At 33.6% G+C, this 17,707-nt stretch overlaps 1 long non-coding RNA gene and 1 other non-coding gene across 2 annotated transcripts; one reads left to right on the top strand and one right to left on the bottom strand.

Annotated features, from left to right (window-relative positions):
• Positions 1-204: 204 nt before the first annotated feature.
• LOC136224105 (uncharacterized) lies at positions 205-2,008 on the top strand. Its single transcript, XR_010686284.1, has 3 exons — positions 205-358; positions 860-1,012; positions 1,091-2,008. It is a non-coding gene; the product is annotated as an uncharacterized lncRNA (long non-coding RNA).
• Positions 2,009-16,997: 14,989 nt separating this feature from the next.
• LOC136225063 (small nucleolar RNA R71) lies at positions 16,998-17,104 on the bottom strand. The gene has a single exon (XR_010686801.1). It is a non-coding gene; the product is annotated as a small nucleolar RNA R71 (small nucleolar RNA).
• Positions 17,105-17,707: the final 603 nt, after the last annotated feature.

Below are 17,707 nucleotides of genomic sequence, written 5' to 3'. Positions count from 1 at the left end.
CGAAACGTTAGGGGTATTTTTGTACCTTAACCCCTTTTTTTATATATATTAACCATAATTTGGAACCCAAAAACAAACCATAATTTGAAAAATTATTAGGAAGTATGCATCCATATTTTAATTTATTATGTGGGTGAATTGAGTGAATTTATTACAAATTTTGAATAGTTGGGTGAATTTATTATTCAAACGGATATAGGTGGTTGAATTTATTATTCAGTATGCAACCCTACCCATTTATAACTCATCTCCTTTTGTGAACATGGCCTTCATCTCCCACACATGCACCACCCATCTCCTTCCCCTGCTACTGCCGTCACCTCTAGTGACCGCGGTCTCTCTTTCTCCGGCGACTAAGGTAATTATTTCGTATATATTTGGTATTGTGTGGTATATTTTGTATATTATGCCAAATATTTTTTATATTGTATATTTTGGTAAATATTATATATTTTGCCATATTTTTTATACATTTTGGTAAATATTTTTTATATATTTTCGTATATTTTGTATATTATATATTTTGGTAAATATTATATATTTCGCTATATTTTTTATATATTTTGGTAAAAAAAATTATATTTGGTATATTTTGTAATTATGCTAAATATTTTGTATTTTATATATTTAGGTAAATATTATATATTTTGGTATATTGAGGTAAATATTTTGTATATTTGGTATATTATGATATTTTTTGGTATATTTGGTATTTTTGATATATTTTGATATATTATGGCATATTTGGTATATTTTGGTATATTATGGTATATTTGATATATTTTGTATATTATGCTAAATATTTTGTATATTATAGATTTTGGTTAATATTTTTTTTTATATTTGGTATATTATTTAGGCATTCTATATCTACAATAAGCAAGTATTTTAGGAAGGTGTTGGATGCTTTGGTTTGGTCATATTATCGTTCGATATCATCAGACTGCAAAGTGATTTGTTAGAGATTCCTCTGGAAGTAGCAGAAGGCACACGCTATTGGCCTTATTTTAAGGTAATGTTCTACATTATATTTGTATTGTTTAATATTTTAAGGTAAATTTTACATTATATTTGTCTTGTTCTACATTAGGATGTTGTTGGGGCTCTAGATGGAACTCATATAAAAGCAATTATTAGTGATGAGGAAGGTGTGCCATTTCGAGATCACCATGGAAACAAAAGTTGGAATGTATTGGCTTGTTGTTCATTTGATAGAATTTTCACATTCATTAATGTCGGATGGGAAGGAAGTGTGCATGATGTTACAGTGTGGAAAGATTCTTTAACTGATTCAAGATATTATTTTCCACATCCACCGGAAGATAAAGTTATATTTATAATTTTTTTATTTCCATAACAACTTAACATTGATTCTAATTTTTTTTCTTCTCATAATTTGTAAAAAAATATTATATAGAGGACTCGGGGTATCCAAATACGCTTGGATATTTGTCCCCAGTTAGAGACTTCAGAGTTAGATGTCATATGCCAGAGTTTATGTGTGGATAACCTAGAGGAATGGAAGAACATTACAACCATCTACATTCATCATTAAGAATGAAAGTAGAAATGATGTTTGGACAATTAAAAAAAGGTGGAAAGTGCTCCACAATATGCCTCAAATGTTAAAAAAAAAGTATCAAATGTCGATTATTGTTTCTACTTTCACGCTTCATAATTTCATAAGATTGTCTATGCTTGGGATACCAGTTATACAACATGGTCCAAATGTTAATGGAATGGTAGATTCAGATATGTTTAATGTAGATCGGAAAGATGTCATATTAGCAGTGCGGAATGGTATAGTGCAACAGATTTGGCAATCACGTCTAGCGGAGAATGAAGTGGGAGTGGAGAATGAACTTGACGATGATGATGAAATTAATGAAGATGATTAAAAACAATTAAAATGTAGTTGGGACAATTAATTTTTTAGAGCATTGTAACATAAACATATTAATATAATATTTATTTACTTCTCGCAAAATTTGTAAAAAAAAAAAAACGTTGTACCAAATTATTATAATTATAATAGATAATGATAATTTTTACATATATATAATTATATATAATGATAAAGTATAAATTGTATAAATAATTATAATTATAATTATAATAAAAATAGATAAATTAATATATAATAAATTATTTATAAATAATTATAATAAATAATAATAATAATAAATTGTGTATATATATAATGATAATAAATAATGATAAATTACTGAATGCTGAAACTGAATATTGAAACTGAATGCTGAACTGAACTAATTGCTACTGAATTGAACTGAACTAATTGTTACTGAAATTAAATAATAAAGAACATGATCTTAATATTATCATCTTTACCTTGTATTAGCTTTTAGTCTAGTAGCATTATTTTTTAGGGTGAAGTAAAAAATATATATTTATGTTTCATCGATTTACAAACCCATAGTTGTGGTTTGTAAATTCAAATTTATGATTAGTACATGTTTTTCCAAATTTGTTTTTGCCGCTATTTACCCCAAAGTGAGCTTGCAACGATTATAAAAACTGACTTTACAAATTATCCTGTGTAAAGTATGAATTTGTAAATTAACTAAATCACAAATATTTTTTTTATTGCTAGATAGACTCACACTGCAAACTTCACAAGCTATAGATCTGAGTTTGCAAAACTTTTAAATCATATATATGCGTTTGCAAATCGAATAAACTACATGAATTTTTTTTTTCTTACTTTGCCCTATTTTTATATTGGAAATTTTTCAACGCTTTTCCATCAGTAGATTTACAGTGAGAACAACGAAACCCCATCCCATTTAGGGAATGGACTATTCAATCATAACCCAATAATTGAACTGAACCGATTAAATTCAATTTTTCAGTTCAGTTTTAAAAAAAAAATCAATTTAGAATTGGTTATTATTTTAATTGTATTTCGATTTCGAAAAAATATAATATATATTATCTATTTAAGTACACATATTTGATTTTAGAAGTTTATTTTTATATACTTTTTGTTGAGATAATAATTCAAAATAGATATGTTATGAAAATATTTTCAGTTTTTTTTATGGGATAAAGTACCAAAATAGGGCTAATATTTTTGGGGAAGTATCAATTTAGGCTATATGTATAAAATAGCATCAATATAGGCTTAATGTTTAAAAAAGAGTACCAATTTAGGTCTCGATACCGGAACTTGGCACGTCATTCATATTACAACGTTAAGTTCTGTCAATTGTATGTGGAGAGAGAAATCAGAATTTAACGGAGTAATATAAATGAGGTGTCTTTATAAAAAAAATATAAATGAGGTGTCATATTTCACTATCGAGGCCTAAATTGGTACTCTTTTTTAAACGTTAAGCCTACACTAATGCTATTTTGTACGTTTAGCCTAAATTGATACTTTCCAAAAAACGTTAGGTACCTTATCCTTTTTTTATTAAGGTAAATTAATTGAGAAAATATAGTGACTTTTATTTATTTTTTTTTTTTAATTAAATTTGTTTTTTTTGTTTAAAATCGAACCGAATATTTTCAATTTCATTATATTTCAATTTTATATGTTATCCAATTCAATATCGTTGTTAATTATTTTTAGTTAATTTGATTACTCGTATTTTTAGACTTATCATACACTCACATTTGGAATAGGTGGAGTCTTTGGGACAATTTGGATGATTTTAGGAACTCTATTAGTGGCCCTCGGTTCTTGATGGGGGACTTTAATGACTGATGGGCTAAAAGCGTAAAACTACTTAAGAGCAAGTAAACCATATTGTATCAAGTAACAAAATTACTTAGAACACTATTGAACCCATATAGACTAGTACTTAATGCCCTATTCGTACTTGAATTCTATATTATCTAAGGTATCATTTAAGTGATTTGTGTGTTTTTATACTAATAAAGCAATTAAAATAGTAAAACATTGAACAATTGATTTGTTTAAATGTATGAATGGAAGTCTGGGATTTAGGATACTCGTACTAACTCCTATGGATCATAAGTGTATGTTGTGTGTAACAAAGTTAACTCGAGGTGGTGGTTTTCTATTACAAAATAGAAACTCTGACCAAGAACTACTAAATCTACCTCAAATACCCTTAGACTGATGTATGGTTAGGAAAAATCCCTAATTGTATTTGACACTGTGAAAACTAAGGCTAAGTCGTAGCCTAGACCACAAAGCTACACTATCCGGTTAGGGAATATGACTAAGAGCCTGTTTGGTTCAGCTGTTAGCTAATTGCGTTGCTGTTAGCTGTTTGCAGTTGCAGTAAGCTGTTAGCTGTTGCTGTTAGCTGTTTATTATTATAGCTGTTTAATTACTACTGTTTGGTAAAATTATATTGAAATGTTGTTGTTCGGATTTAAAATGTCTAAAATGGACATGTTTTAAATTAATCAACGATGAAATTATAAAAGGAAAAATGTGAAAAAATACACATAACGTTTACAACTAGAAATAATTTTACTCTTAATGTCTAAAATGGTGCGATTTTACCCATAATACTGGCAGTTAAGAGCAATTTTATCTCTAACATTGGCAAGTTAGGTCGATTTCAGATATTATTAGAAAACATAGATATTTTATTTTTTATTATACACCAATTGCACATACCAGTAGTTCTAAAAAAGATATTTCATATTTTTTTGTGATTTAATAATAAAATTGAAAATTAATATTTATAAATTCGATGAAATATCGAAATTTTTTTGTCCAACTTGTACAAAAGACAATATTGGGGTGTTTTTGTACCTTATCCTATTATAAAATAAAAGATATGTTACACAAATTAATAAAAATAATCTATATAAAAAATAAAAAAATAATTGAACGCAACAAAATCTTGTTTTCCGGTAATTATGTTGTAGAAATATAAATAATGTTAAGGAATAAACATATTTTGTGGAAATAAGAAGGATACTTCTGTCAATAACAACTAACTGCAAACAACTGTTTATAAAAAGCTCCAAATAGGAGTTTTTCGTGAAATGCTCCAAAACGCTGCAGTTTCCAGAGAAAATACTAAACGTTGCGGTTATATAAACCTAACCAAACGCTATATTTCCCGCGGTTTGGAGTGAAACGCTAAACGCTCATCCGAAAAGCTGAAACAAACACCCTCTAACTATATATGCTAAGTTGAAATGTTTACTTAGTTTGGTTTCACAATTCAACTTCTCTACCTAATTACTTGATAAGGTTTCTTAGATAAAGGTAAACAATTGTTTTAGTTAATTCTCTAATTTAAACTTCCTACAACACAAGATAAACACATATTTAACGATACATACTCATTAAGCACAGTTCACCGCCATCCTAGCCTATAGTGGTCAACTCATGTCTAGCTAAGACACATGGGTATGATGAGATGGACTGTCATGCTTAACAAGTTTATATTATTAATTCAAAGTTAGGATGGAAGAGAGTGTAAATGAAGAGAAACTTGAATTAGATAAACTTTAGTTGCGAACAAAAGGGGAATTCACAAATAATTTCAAAGCTTACTTAACTAAACTAATAATGGAACAAAACATATAGACTAAACTGAATAAAAATGAACTAACAACTAAAGTAATATGAGAGTACGTAAAAATATAACAATGACTAAACTTAGATGCTAAAGTACAAAGTAGAAGTTCCTATTTATAGGGATAAAAAATACCCCCTGGGAACCCTAGAACGTCCCCTAATGTATTAGTGAGTCTTCTATCCTTCTTCTTGTCGAATTAGAGTTGGAAAAGTAGGGTAAACCAAATGTTTCTAGGTAGAGTTGCACTATGTTTATAATTTTGATTTCTACCGCATCTCGTCGAGCAGTTGTGATCAGCTCGCCGAGCTACTATAAGATTTCGCATTCTGCTACTTTCATTTGGTAGCTTTTCATTGACTTGGAACTGTGACTTCTCGTCGATTAACTATGTTCTTCTCGTCGAGTACCCTTATCCAGCTTGTCGAGCAACTGTTGCAGAAATTGCCAATTCCCTTCATTTAAGGTCTGAAACTATCTGAAATAAAGACTCTAATTAAGATAGGAATAAGATAGAAATTGCCTATAATCAGGGGGGAAACATATGAAATGACTCTAAAATAGGAAAAAACTATACTATAAAATCCTATCTAAAATGGTAATAACAACATTGCGTTGATTTCAAATAAAAAAAAGGAGGTGGCAACTATTATATTAATCGTTGTTTATTTGATAAGAGGGAAATGGATGGTTGTGGGGTCATTGATCTTAGGTCTACCGACCATCATTTTAAGTGGAGAAGAAGCCATGTTTTAGTAAGGCTTGAGAAAGTATACAATAATGATGTTTCCCAGTTTTCGTTCCCTAAAGCTACTATTTTGAACTTCCCTTTTAGGCATTCGAATCATTGTCCAATTCTATTTAGGGTGGAGAGTTGCCCTAGTATGAAGATGAATAAACCCTTCAGGTACATGATCGTTTGGGAGTCTCATCTAAAATTTTCAATTTTGTTACTGCTAACTAGAGTCTAATCCGAGACATTATAGAGGTTATGTTTGGTACTAGAGCTACAGTCAAGACATTGATGGTATTCTTGCTTTTTTGTTTACCTGAAGCATTACCGAGATGAACAAAAATCTTTTGGTTCTCATCCCTAAAGTTAAGAACCTTATTAGTTGAGACCAATTAGTCTCTATAATTTCGTTTATAAGGTAATTACGAAAACGGTTACTAATAGTTTGGGCAACTCCTTCTTAGGCTAATAAGTCCCAATTAGGATATATATGTCTTTTTCATTCCGATGAAAATGGATTTTATGGTATAGACACTTATGACCTCCCCTTCTATGATTTGCGATAATTGTTCATTTGGCATTACGACCTTTACCACAACGATGTTATTCATATGTCAAATTATTTCATGTATTAGATTTCACTTTACTATCCATGACTCCATTGCATGTGCTCGGGATAGAAGTTTTGCATAAATGTATTGTCGTGCTATTAAGTATTTTGATTTAAGCTTTTTTTTATTTCTAAGAGGTGGAATAAAATAGCTTGGTTGACGCATAATGATCATATGTTTATAATGCATTTGTTCCCAGTCGACAAATGGTTGATAATATCAGCATTGTGCACTCACTGTTCGCTTGCATAATCTATTGTATCATGGAAAATGATCGTCAACAGCGATGAAATCTATCTTAAGGAGACTACTAATACAGGCATCAGATTTGTCTAACTCTGTTCTTTTGATTTTCAATTTACTGTTCTTTATATTTTATGTGTTCGTTTTATTTTGTTGTTAATCACATCTAACATTCTTAAGACAGGTTATTATTTTGTGATTTCTAAAAATACACATGAAAAAAAGTAAAGTAATCCTAAATAAATTTGCTTTACTTTTTCGATTGAGAATAATATACATTGTTGTGTTTGACAAACCTACTGTTACATTTATTATATATATGGAAAAAGTATAAAAACTTGTTCTTCCTATTTAGATTAAATAAGTTTATGGAGAAGAAGGTTATTTGAATTTGAATTCAAATATGTTTATGTCATGATGATATGCTTGTTATTGATGCCTAGGGTATAATAAATTTTTTTGCTATAACGTTTTTTTAAAAATTATTATGAGTTTGTATGAGAGCATATCAAAGTTCTGATTTTCCAAAATATGGACAACTTAATATTATATTTTTGTTGTTAATTATTTGTTATGTATCTATTTATTTAAATAGATTATAATTTTTCGATACTAACATTGTTTGTTTGGAATTTCAAGAAATAAATTGTTGGTTTATTTTCTTCATTGTCATTTGGCAAGTGTTGGTACATGTACGTTAATTGAAGATGGATCTGGCTTGAAGAACAAGATCACTTCAGAGGTTTTAGGCCCACTTGTACAAGTGGGAACATGTAAGCCACAATGAAAGTTTAGAAAAATTCATTGGTATGAATTTTAAGACTCGGCCATCAAAGAAAATATGTTTTCTTCATAAATGCGAAAATTCCATACTTTGACATTCTCACGCGTAGGGGTTGATTATATTGAAAATGTGAAATGTCACAAATAGAAAAATCTGAGCAATAATGTTATCTAGCCGAGCTAGACGCTGGTAGATGAACATTAAGAATGTCGCAATGATGGAAGGGATATCATATCAATTAGTGAATAACGGTATAAAAAGCTTTCGAATGACGAATTCGGGTAGAAAAGCTTTCATATGATAACATTATTTGTCAATTGATCTAAATGAGTGTCATTCTTATTGATTTTTTAGAATCAAAGGATAAGACAGCGGATCCGTCAACCTAAAGGTTAAACCCGAGATCAAATTGGAATGACATAAAAAGGAATGAGACTAAAGCCCATTAGAATTTAAGGGGTTATGTGAAGGAAACCCCTACCTTGTTGACTGGAGATTCCAAGAGCTAGGTTTAAAGGGACAACCTAATTACATAAACCTTGTGTGATCACTGTAGGGGTTCAACCCAAGTCCATTCCTAGATGTAAACATTGATATAAAAACGGAAAAAGGTTAAGCTATATGCTTTTAATGATACATTATGTGTCAGTATTCTAAGCAAATAAATCACTTATGTAAGAGTGAAATGGGGCCTCTTCATAGAAGACTAGTGGGGCCCAGTTCTCTAAAACTCTCGCAGAACCAGACGATGTTCATAACCATAACAAATATAACCATGAGAACCAATATCGTTTTATGTTGGTATCTGTGTGGGGTATATCATCATTTACACAAATGACAGAATAGTTCAAAGACATTGCATGTACTAGTCAGTCAGTAAAGTAAATATACTTTCACAAGGGAATGTTCAAGGCAAATTAGCTATATACCCTATACAGATATTAACTGTAGAAAGTTATCACCACGTCTTAACCATCTCGTTCCTAATTTTATTCATGTGGGGATTGTTGGACAAAATTGAATAAAATTATATAATTAATAATTTAACACCAAGAAATATCTCTTTTCATGAATAGTCGTGTTCATTCATTAACAGTCATGTCCATCATGAAGAGTCGTGTTTGTTCGTAAATATTCATATCTATCCATGAACAGACGTGTTCATTCATGAACAAGCGTGTCTTTCGAGTTCTATTTATAGAGAATGGAACTATCAAATTTAGACACGAGTAAAACAATACTCTTTGGAATTTCTGCACTCACTTTTGTTTTCCTACTTTGGTGATAAATGAATCTACACATGGTAAGAGTTCGCTTGCGTAATCTGTTGTATCCTGGGAGATGATCGTTAATGGAGATGAAATTTGTCTTAAGGAGACTGCTAATACATGTCTTAGATTTGTCTAACTCTGTTCTTTTGATTTTCAATTTACTGTTCTTTATATTTTTTGTGTTTGTTTTGTTTTGTGGTTAATCACATCTAACAATTCTTACTCAGGTCAAAAGTCGAATGTACACACGTCTCACTTATATTGCTCAAAAAAAATGTCTACTATAGCTTATGCATAAAATGAAGCAACGCATGTGGTATTCTGCTTGCTTCCTCCATAAGGAAATATCTCGGGTCCCTAACGAAATGGTGAAAAAAAATCTTTTAAAGATTTATTAGATTCTTTCCATTCCAAAGTTTCTTCTTGGAAGTCTAACTCTTTATATCTAGTGTGAAGGATGACTTTCATTCAACTAGTGTCCGACCTCCAGATTATGATCTTAATTGGGAAGTTGTAGAAGTGTTTAACATGAATGATGGATTGGGTTTGGAGCATCTTCGAGCCCTTTTTGGTAACCAATTGGCTCTTACGCATCCGAAACAACAAAGTGAGTAATGAGGTTGTGGTTGTGGATTGTGATAGTAGGTTCTAGGCGGGCTCTAAAAATGGCGAATTGACCTACAAATCAGTCTAGCTCCTCAACAATGTGTGGAATGAGGTAGTGATTGATAGGAGGTGGTAGAAGTTTTTCTTGGCTCTGTCTTCATGGTAAAAAAATGTGAAGTGAGTCTAGAGACACTTTTGAGTTTTGCTATTTGTGTCAGGTGCAACATAATGCTAGGCAACCCACCTTATTTGGTGGAAGAGAGAAATTAGTAATACCAAAAATAGAAATAAGTAACGAATATAAGTTAATTAAATTATCATTAACGTATCAAAACTGATTATAATTAGTAAATATTTTAGTATATTTTTTATTTGTAATCTTTTCTTGTAAAATCCAAACTAACTAGAGAGTTTGAGAAACAAATATCACCTTATGTGAAAGAGAAATCCTTTATTATTGGTAGTCACGATACTTATTGTGAGTATTGAGTTGATAGTACCATTATTTTATATAATGGAATAAATAATTTATTCCATTGTATTTACAACCTTTGTAAAAGGTATCACGTTTGATGCTGATTGGAATGTGCTAAACCGAAAAATTGTTGGACAAATCGGATCATGGGTTGGCTAGAGTGTGTTTCACCATGTGGCACAAGAGTTCCCAACGCAATGTTACGTCAATTACCAATGTCTTTATGTTTTTATTGAACAAATTTCAATATATGGTAGAATAATAACTTAAAATTTAAAAACGAACAAACAAAAGTTGTAAAAATAAATTATGGTTTACCAACCACAAATTTAAGTTAATACAGATTGAATAATTTTTTTTATTTCAAAATTGAGTTTCAACTTAATCTCAACAATTAATTAAAAAAAGAAATTAATTTTTATATTCTAGAAATTAATTATTCATTTATTGAATAATTAAATTTCAACCATGGTGTTGTAATGCCTTGAATCAGTATATCCCGTTTCCTATTCGGAGTAGGATTTGGGTTTCGGATTCCTAGTTGGATTAGGATCATGGGTTCCTAGTTGGATTGGGATCATGGGTTCCTAGTTGGATTGGGATTGAGATCATGGGTTCCTAGTGGGATTAGGATCATGGGTTCCTAGTGGGATTAGGTTAGATTGGGTATTATAAATACCCCATTATGTAACCTAATCATTGTAATCTGATTTTCGCCTCCTAATAATACTATTCTCATTCTGCCCGTGGACTAGCCAACACAACGTTGGTGAACCACGTAAATCTGTGTTTTTCGATTGCTTGTTTATTTATCTTTCATTAATTCCGCACAACAAACTGGTATCAGAGCTTTCGGTTTCCGATCGGGGTTTTGTCTTCTGGAGAGAAAGATGTCTGCGATGAATATGAAAATCGAAAAGTTTACTGGGAGAAATAGTTTCAGTCTATGGCAGATCAAGATGCGGGCTTTGTTAAAACAACAAGGTATGTGGGCGCCGTTGAAGAAGGCAACGGGAGAAGTCACTGCTGAGATGACGATTCTGGAAGAAAAGGCACATTCAACAATTATGTTGTGCCTCGCAGATGACTTCATCACTGAGGTCTTAGATGAAGAGACTGCTGCCGGTCTGTGGATGAAGTTAGAGAGCTTATACATGACGAAATCTCTAACGAACAAACTTCTTCTAAAACAACGTCTGTTTGGCCTGCGAATGCAGGAAGGTACGCAACTCAGGGATCATTTAGATCAATTGAACACATTATTATTATAATTACGTAATATTGATGTGAAAATTGAAGATGAAGATGCTGCTTTGATTCTGTTGGTGTCTTTATCGCTTTCATATGAGAATTTTGTTCAATCATTTATTGTTGGTAAAGATTCTGTGACTTTGGAAGAAGTTAGGTCATCTCTTCATAGCAGGGAGTTGCGCTATAAGGCGAGCAATACAGGTGTAGATAACCAGGCCTCTGGACTGTTTGCCAGCGGCAGTAAGGGAAAGGGAAACGGTGGAAAGAAGAAGTCTAAGAAACCGTTCTCAAAGGGTCCCAAGCCAGACGACACCTGTAATTACTGTAAGGAGAAAGGACATTGGAAAAATGATTGTCCAAAGAAGAAGAAGAAATCAGAAAATCAACCAGGTTATGCTGATGTAGCAGATGGCGACAGCAACTCTGAAAATGATATTGCTCTAGTTGCTGACGGACACACCCATCACTCTGATGTGTGGGTTCTTGATTCTGGAGCATCTTACCATATCTGTCCAAGGAGAGAGTGGTTTTCAACTTATAAGCAAGTAGATGGAGGTAGCATTTCAATGGCTAATAGTCATGTCTGCAAAGCAGTTGGAATAGGCTCGATCAAGTTGAGGACACATGATGGTAAGTTCTGCACGTTGAACGAAGTCAGGCATGTTCCATTGATGACGAAGAATCTGATATCTCTGAGTCTGTTAGACAGCAGGGGTCTCAGCTGGTCAGGAAAAGATGGAGTTCTACATGTCTATAAAGGTTATGATGTGATTCTGAAAGGTGTGAAGCATGGTACTTTGTATTTTCTACAAGGTTCCACTGTTACAGGTTCAGCTAATGCTGCATCGTCAGAGATTAACCAGGAGGATATGACAAAGATATGGCATATGAGACTTGGTCATATGGGCGAAAGAGGGATGCATATTCTATCAAAGGATGATCTTCATGATGGCCATAAGGTCAAAAGTCTAGAGTTTTGTGAACACTGTGTCTTTGGGAAACTACATCGCAGCAAGTTTCCCAAAGCTATTCACATAACAAAAGACACACTTGATTACATCCACTCTGATTGTTGGGGTCCATCTCGAGTTGAGTCTTTGGGAGGTCACAGATATTTTATGTCTCTGATTGATGATTATTCAAGGATGACTTGGGTCATCATGATGAAGCATAAAAGTGAAGCTTTCAAGAATTTCAATCAGTGGAAAGCATTGGTGGAAAACCAAACAGGAAAGAAGATAAAGAGGCTGCGAACTGATAATGGTCTGGAATTCTGTTCGTTTGAGTTTGATCAGTTCTGTAAGGATGAAGGGGTTGCTCGGCATCACACAGTCAGGAATACACCGTAACAGAATGGTGTAGCTGAATGAATAAACCAGACATTACTGGAGAGGGTGAGGTGCATTCTCTCTAACGCTGGGTTAGAAAGAAGATTATGGGCTGAAGCGGTGAACACAACATGTTATCTGATTAACCGCGGACCACACACCGGCATACAACTCAAGACGCCTACAGAAATATGGTCAGGAAAGGTTGCTGATTACTCAAATTTGAAAGCTTTTAGGTGCACAGTTTACTATCATGTTAATGAGGGTAAGATAGAACCAAGAGCCAAGAAAGGAGTGTTCGTAGGCTATGGAGATGGAGTTAAAGGCTTCAGGATCTGGTCTCCATCAGAGAAAAGGGTCATTTTGAGCAGAAATGTAGTCTTTGACGAAAAATCTGTGCTTAGACCCATTGTGAAGCCTACAACTGCAACAGAAACTGATACCATTGATAAACAGGTGGAGTTTCAAGTCATACAGAGTGAGAGTGGCTTGAAGGAACAAGAGTTAGAAGCAGAAGTAGAGCTACCAGAGTCTACACCATCAGTTTCTCAACCATCTGAAGCTACACATCGTAGCTTAGCTCAAGATCGGCCAAGGAGGGTTGGAGTTAGGCCACCTAAGAGGTATGAGGACATGGTGGGCTATGCACTATAGGTTGCTGAAGAGGTGGACACTCGTGAACCATCAACTTACCAGGAAGCTGTTTCAGGCACCGATTCTGAGAAATGGCCTGCTGCTATGGGAGATGAGATGGAGTCCCTTCATAAGAATCAAACATGGGATTTAGTCATACCACCTCCAGGGAGAAAGATTATTACTTGCAAGTGGGTTCTCAAGATAAAGGAAGGGATATCACCTACAGAGGGAGTCAAGTATAAGGCTAGAGTTGTTGCTAGAGGTTTCAATCAAAGAGAGGGAGTGGATTATAATGAGATATTCTCACCAGTAGTCAGACACACCTCCATTAGAGTGTTGCTAGCTATAGTTACACATCAGGATTTGGAGCTTGAGCAACTTGATGTAAAGACAACCTTTCTGCATGGAGATTTGGAGAAAGAGATCTACATGACCCAACCAGATGGTTTCCAGATTCCTGGGAAGGAGAATTATGTTTGCAAGTTAAAGAAGTCCTTGTATGGACTTAAGCAACCTCCCAAGCAGTGGTATAAGAGGTTTGATAGCTACATGATGCAGCTGGGCTACACCAGGAGCCCATATGATTGTTGTGTCTATTACAATAAACTAGAATATGAGTCTTTTATCTATCTAGTGTTATATGTAGATGACATGTTGATAGCTGCAAGGAAGAAGCACAACAAACTGGTATCAAAGCACAACATTCAGAAGTTGAAGGGTCTTCTCAGCGCAGAGTTCGAGATGAAGGATTTAGGTGCAGCTCGGAAAATTCTGGGAATAGAGATTTACAGGGATAGAAGCAAAAGGAAACTTTTTCTGTCACAAAAGGGCTATATTCAAAAGATCTTGTCAAGATTTGGCATGTCTACCGCAAAGCCCATAAATACTACTAGTGCTGCAAGTGCACATCTGTCTATTGCTTTTGCACCTAAGTCTGCTGAAGAGAAGGAGTATATGTCTCGAGTTCCCTATGTTAGTGCAGTAGGAAGCTTGATGTATGCAATGGTCTACACTAGACCTGATCTTGCACAGTCTGTTAGTGTTGTTAGCAGGTTTATGGGTGAACCTGGCAAGGAGCATTGGCAAGCTGTGAAGAGGATCTTTCGGTACCTAAAAGGTGCATCTGACGTTGGTCTCATTTATGGAGGTGATACAGAGTGTTTGGTGACAGGTTTTTCAGACTCTGATTATGCTGGAGATGTTGACACTAGAAGATCTATGACTGGTTATGTTTTCACTCTTGGCGGTTCAGTTGTCAGTTGGAAAGCTACTTTGCAGCCTACAGTGACTTTGTCTACTACAGAAGCAGAGTATATGGCTGTTAAGCCCAAAATATACCTATAATATCATCAATAATTACATCAATATTGCTACGAATTTATGTTATTTATACCTATTTAGAAAGCTTTTACTTTCGAATATGTTTCTTTCATGCAAGGTACATAAATATTTGGTAAAATCCAAATAGGAGTAAAAAGAGCTCGAAAATAGAAGAAAAGCCCTACAAAAGGAGTCGAAGACGATGAAAATTAATAACGCCAAGTCGAGGACACGAACGAGAGCGAAAAAATGAAAAATGCTCCGTGCTGCGACCGTGGTTTCCCCTTTTCACGGTCGCGACACGCGTCCTTCAGCCATTTTACCCTTTGTCCGAAGTACAATTGATGCTCCCCCATTCTCGGTAGTGAATTTGATAATTCTCGGTACGAGCAGGAGATTGTAGAAGCATGTTACACACTTTCGTTTTCGACGGAACGCGATCGTTCGGGTGGATAAAGACATTCCTTCACAACGGACACGATCCTTCACAACGGACACGACACTTCAATCAAGACTCTTCAACATCTATAAATAAATAGTTGATGGAGAGTTGAAGAAAAATAATGATATAATGAAATTATGATAATGTGATATGTGTAGAAGAAAGAAATTAGTGTAGAATTTATGTAGAAATTCCGAATCAAGTGATTCAGAAGTTAGATTTCGATTCTGTTCAAAAGAAATATGATGTACACACATTGTTTACAAATTAATAACAAATTTAGTAGCGTTTAGACATTGTTCCAGTTTAGTTTTCATTTTGGTAGTAGACCGACCCAGTCTCTATTACGAAGATTCAGCGAGAAGATTGAGTAGAGGATTCGCCCCTGAGCCTGACAAACTCGAACGAAACCTAAGTAAAGGATTGACAACCCATTCACTTGCACGCCGTCGAAGAATTCAATGCTCCATGTTCTCTATAAACTTGTATCAATTTATATTTCATCTAATAAAGTCCGTTCTATTCGATAGATTTTTATACAGCACTTCGGGAAATGAGCCGAAGTGGATTGATGCTGGTGTTTTCATTAAAACGTATTTAATCCAAAATCTTTACAAGGAAACTTTGTTGAACACTTAGGCAAATTATTATCTCGGTAGAGTTTTAATTTGGTTAAGGGCAATTATCCCGGATAAGGGTTTTGTCGCGTTCAAAGCCAATTAATTAGAGGTTCCGTCATTTATTTCATCTTTATAATTCGTACAAAGTTTAAAGTTGTTTCTTTGCTTAATGCAAACAAATATACATGTTTACTTTTCTAAAGTACTAAAACGTTCCTGTTTTGCAAATTCATTTTTAATCAGATATTTTCTAACATCTTCATATTCTAATCTAATTCTCATTCTAGCTATTTCAAAACCAAAACCGATTAAACGATTTTTCCATATCATAAACCTAAAAGTAAATTTAACCGATTGTAAATAAGTTTTGTTAAAAAAGCGTTCCCTGTGGGATCGATATCTTTTATTACTACAAGCGTATACCGTGCACTTGCGGAAATCGCTCAACAAGTTTTTGGAGCCGTTGCCGGGGATACGCCAAAATTTTTGACAAAATTTTAAATTTTTCGTGTTTTATTACGAATCTAGGTTTATTCATACTTATTCAAACTTTTATATTTTTAATTATTTTCAATTACTAACATATTTATTTTTCAAATTCTGTTTTGTAGGTAGTTTCGGTTCGTGCGAAATTTCAAGTTCATGCGCAGTTCTCGAAGTTCGGGCACGTCACCAGATCCTATTGACCCAGAAATTGAAAGAACCCTTAAAAAGAACAAGAAAGAAAAGAAAAAGAAAAACCAAACCCCAATAAAAACTAAAATTACCAAGCCAGAAGTTATGGCCACACTTATGGACTACGCTAGGCCAGGAGTGGCCGGTGTAACAAACAGTATAGTTAGACCCCAAATCAATGCAAATCAATTTGAAATTAAGCCTGCGTTGCTTAATATGTTGCAAAATAATGTAACGTTTTACGGGTTAACTAACGAAAATCCTAATACCCATTTGACAAATTTCTTAGAAATTTGTGACACTTTTAAAATTACAAATGTGACTGCGGAAGCGATCAATCTTCGCCTTTTTCCTTTTACTTTGAAGGATCGAGCCAAAGAATGGTTAACTTCTATGCCAGCCGCATCAATTGAGACTTGGGAGCAATTAGCCCAAGCATTTTTATCAAAATTTTTCCCTTTAGCAAAAACCGCAAGAGTCATTAAAGAGTTAACATCTTTTTCTCAAAATGATAATGAAACTCTTTATGAGGCTTGGGAACGTTTTAAAGAACTTCAACGTTTATGCCCACACCACCAATTTCCTGCTGAACTTTTAATGCAAACATTTTATAATGGACTAAATCCTACAACTAGAGGTTCATTGGATGTTATGTCTGGAGGGTTATTCATGAAGAAAACATCTGCCCAAGCGAGAGAACTTTTGGAGGAAATGGCAATCAACAGCAGTATGTGGCCCGCGGAACGTGGACACGTACCAGTAGCGAAACCATCATCATCAACAACATCATCAGTTGAAGGTATAGTGAATCTTGATCCAGTAACGATGTTGCAAGCCCAATTTTCTGCCTTGTCGCACAAAATTGATAGGTTTATGGCACCGTGTGATCCTAATGGTCAACCAATCCAAACGGATGTGGATTACGAAGGTATGAGTGAAATTGAACATGTAAACTTTGTCTAAGGGCAAAACCAAACTAATAACCCTTATTCCAATACATATAATCCTGGATGGAGAAATCATCCTAACTTTAACTGGAGAGATAATAACAATAATAATGTTAATGCTAATCAAAATCGAACTACTAATTATCAAAATCAATCAAGAGATACGATTAGCACCTTATCTTCTAAAATCGACAAATTTGATGCGGCAGAAAAATAAGTAATCACGACGATGGTTTT

Source organism: Euphorbia lathyris, chromosome 3 (genome assembly GCF_963576675.1).
Source record: "Euphorbia lathyris chromosome 3, ddEupLath1.1, whole genome shotgun sequence".
Lineage (NCBI taxonomy): Eukaryota > Viridiplantae > Streptophyta > Magnoliopsida > Malpighiales > Euphorbiaceae > Euphorbia > Euphorbia lathyris.
This window is presented reverse-complemented; position numbering and strand designations above follow the sequence as displayed.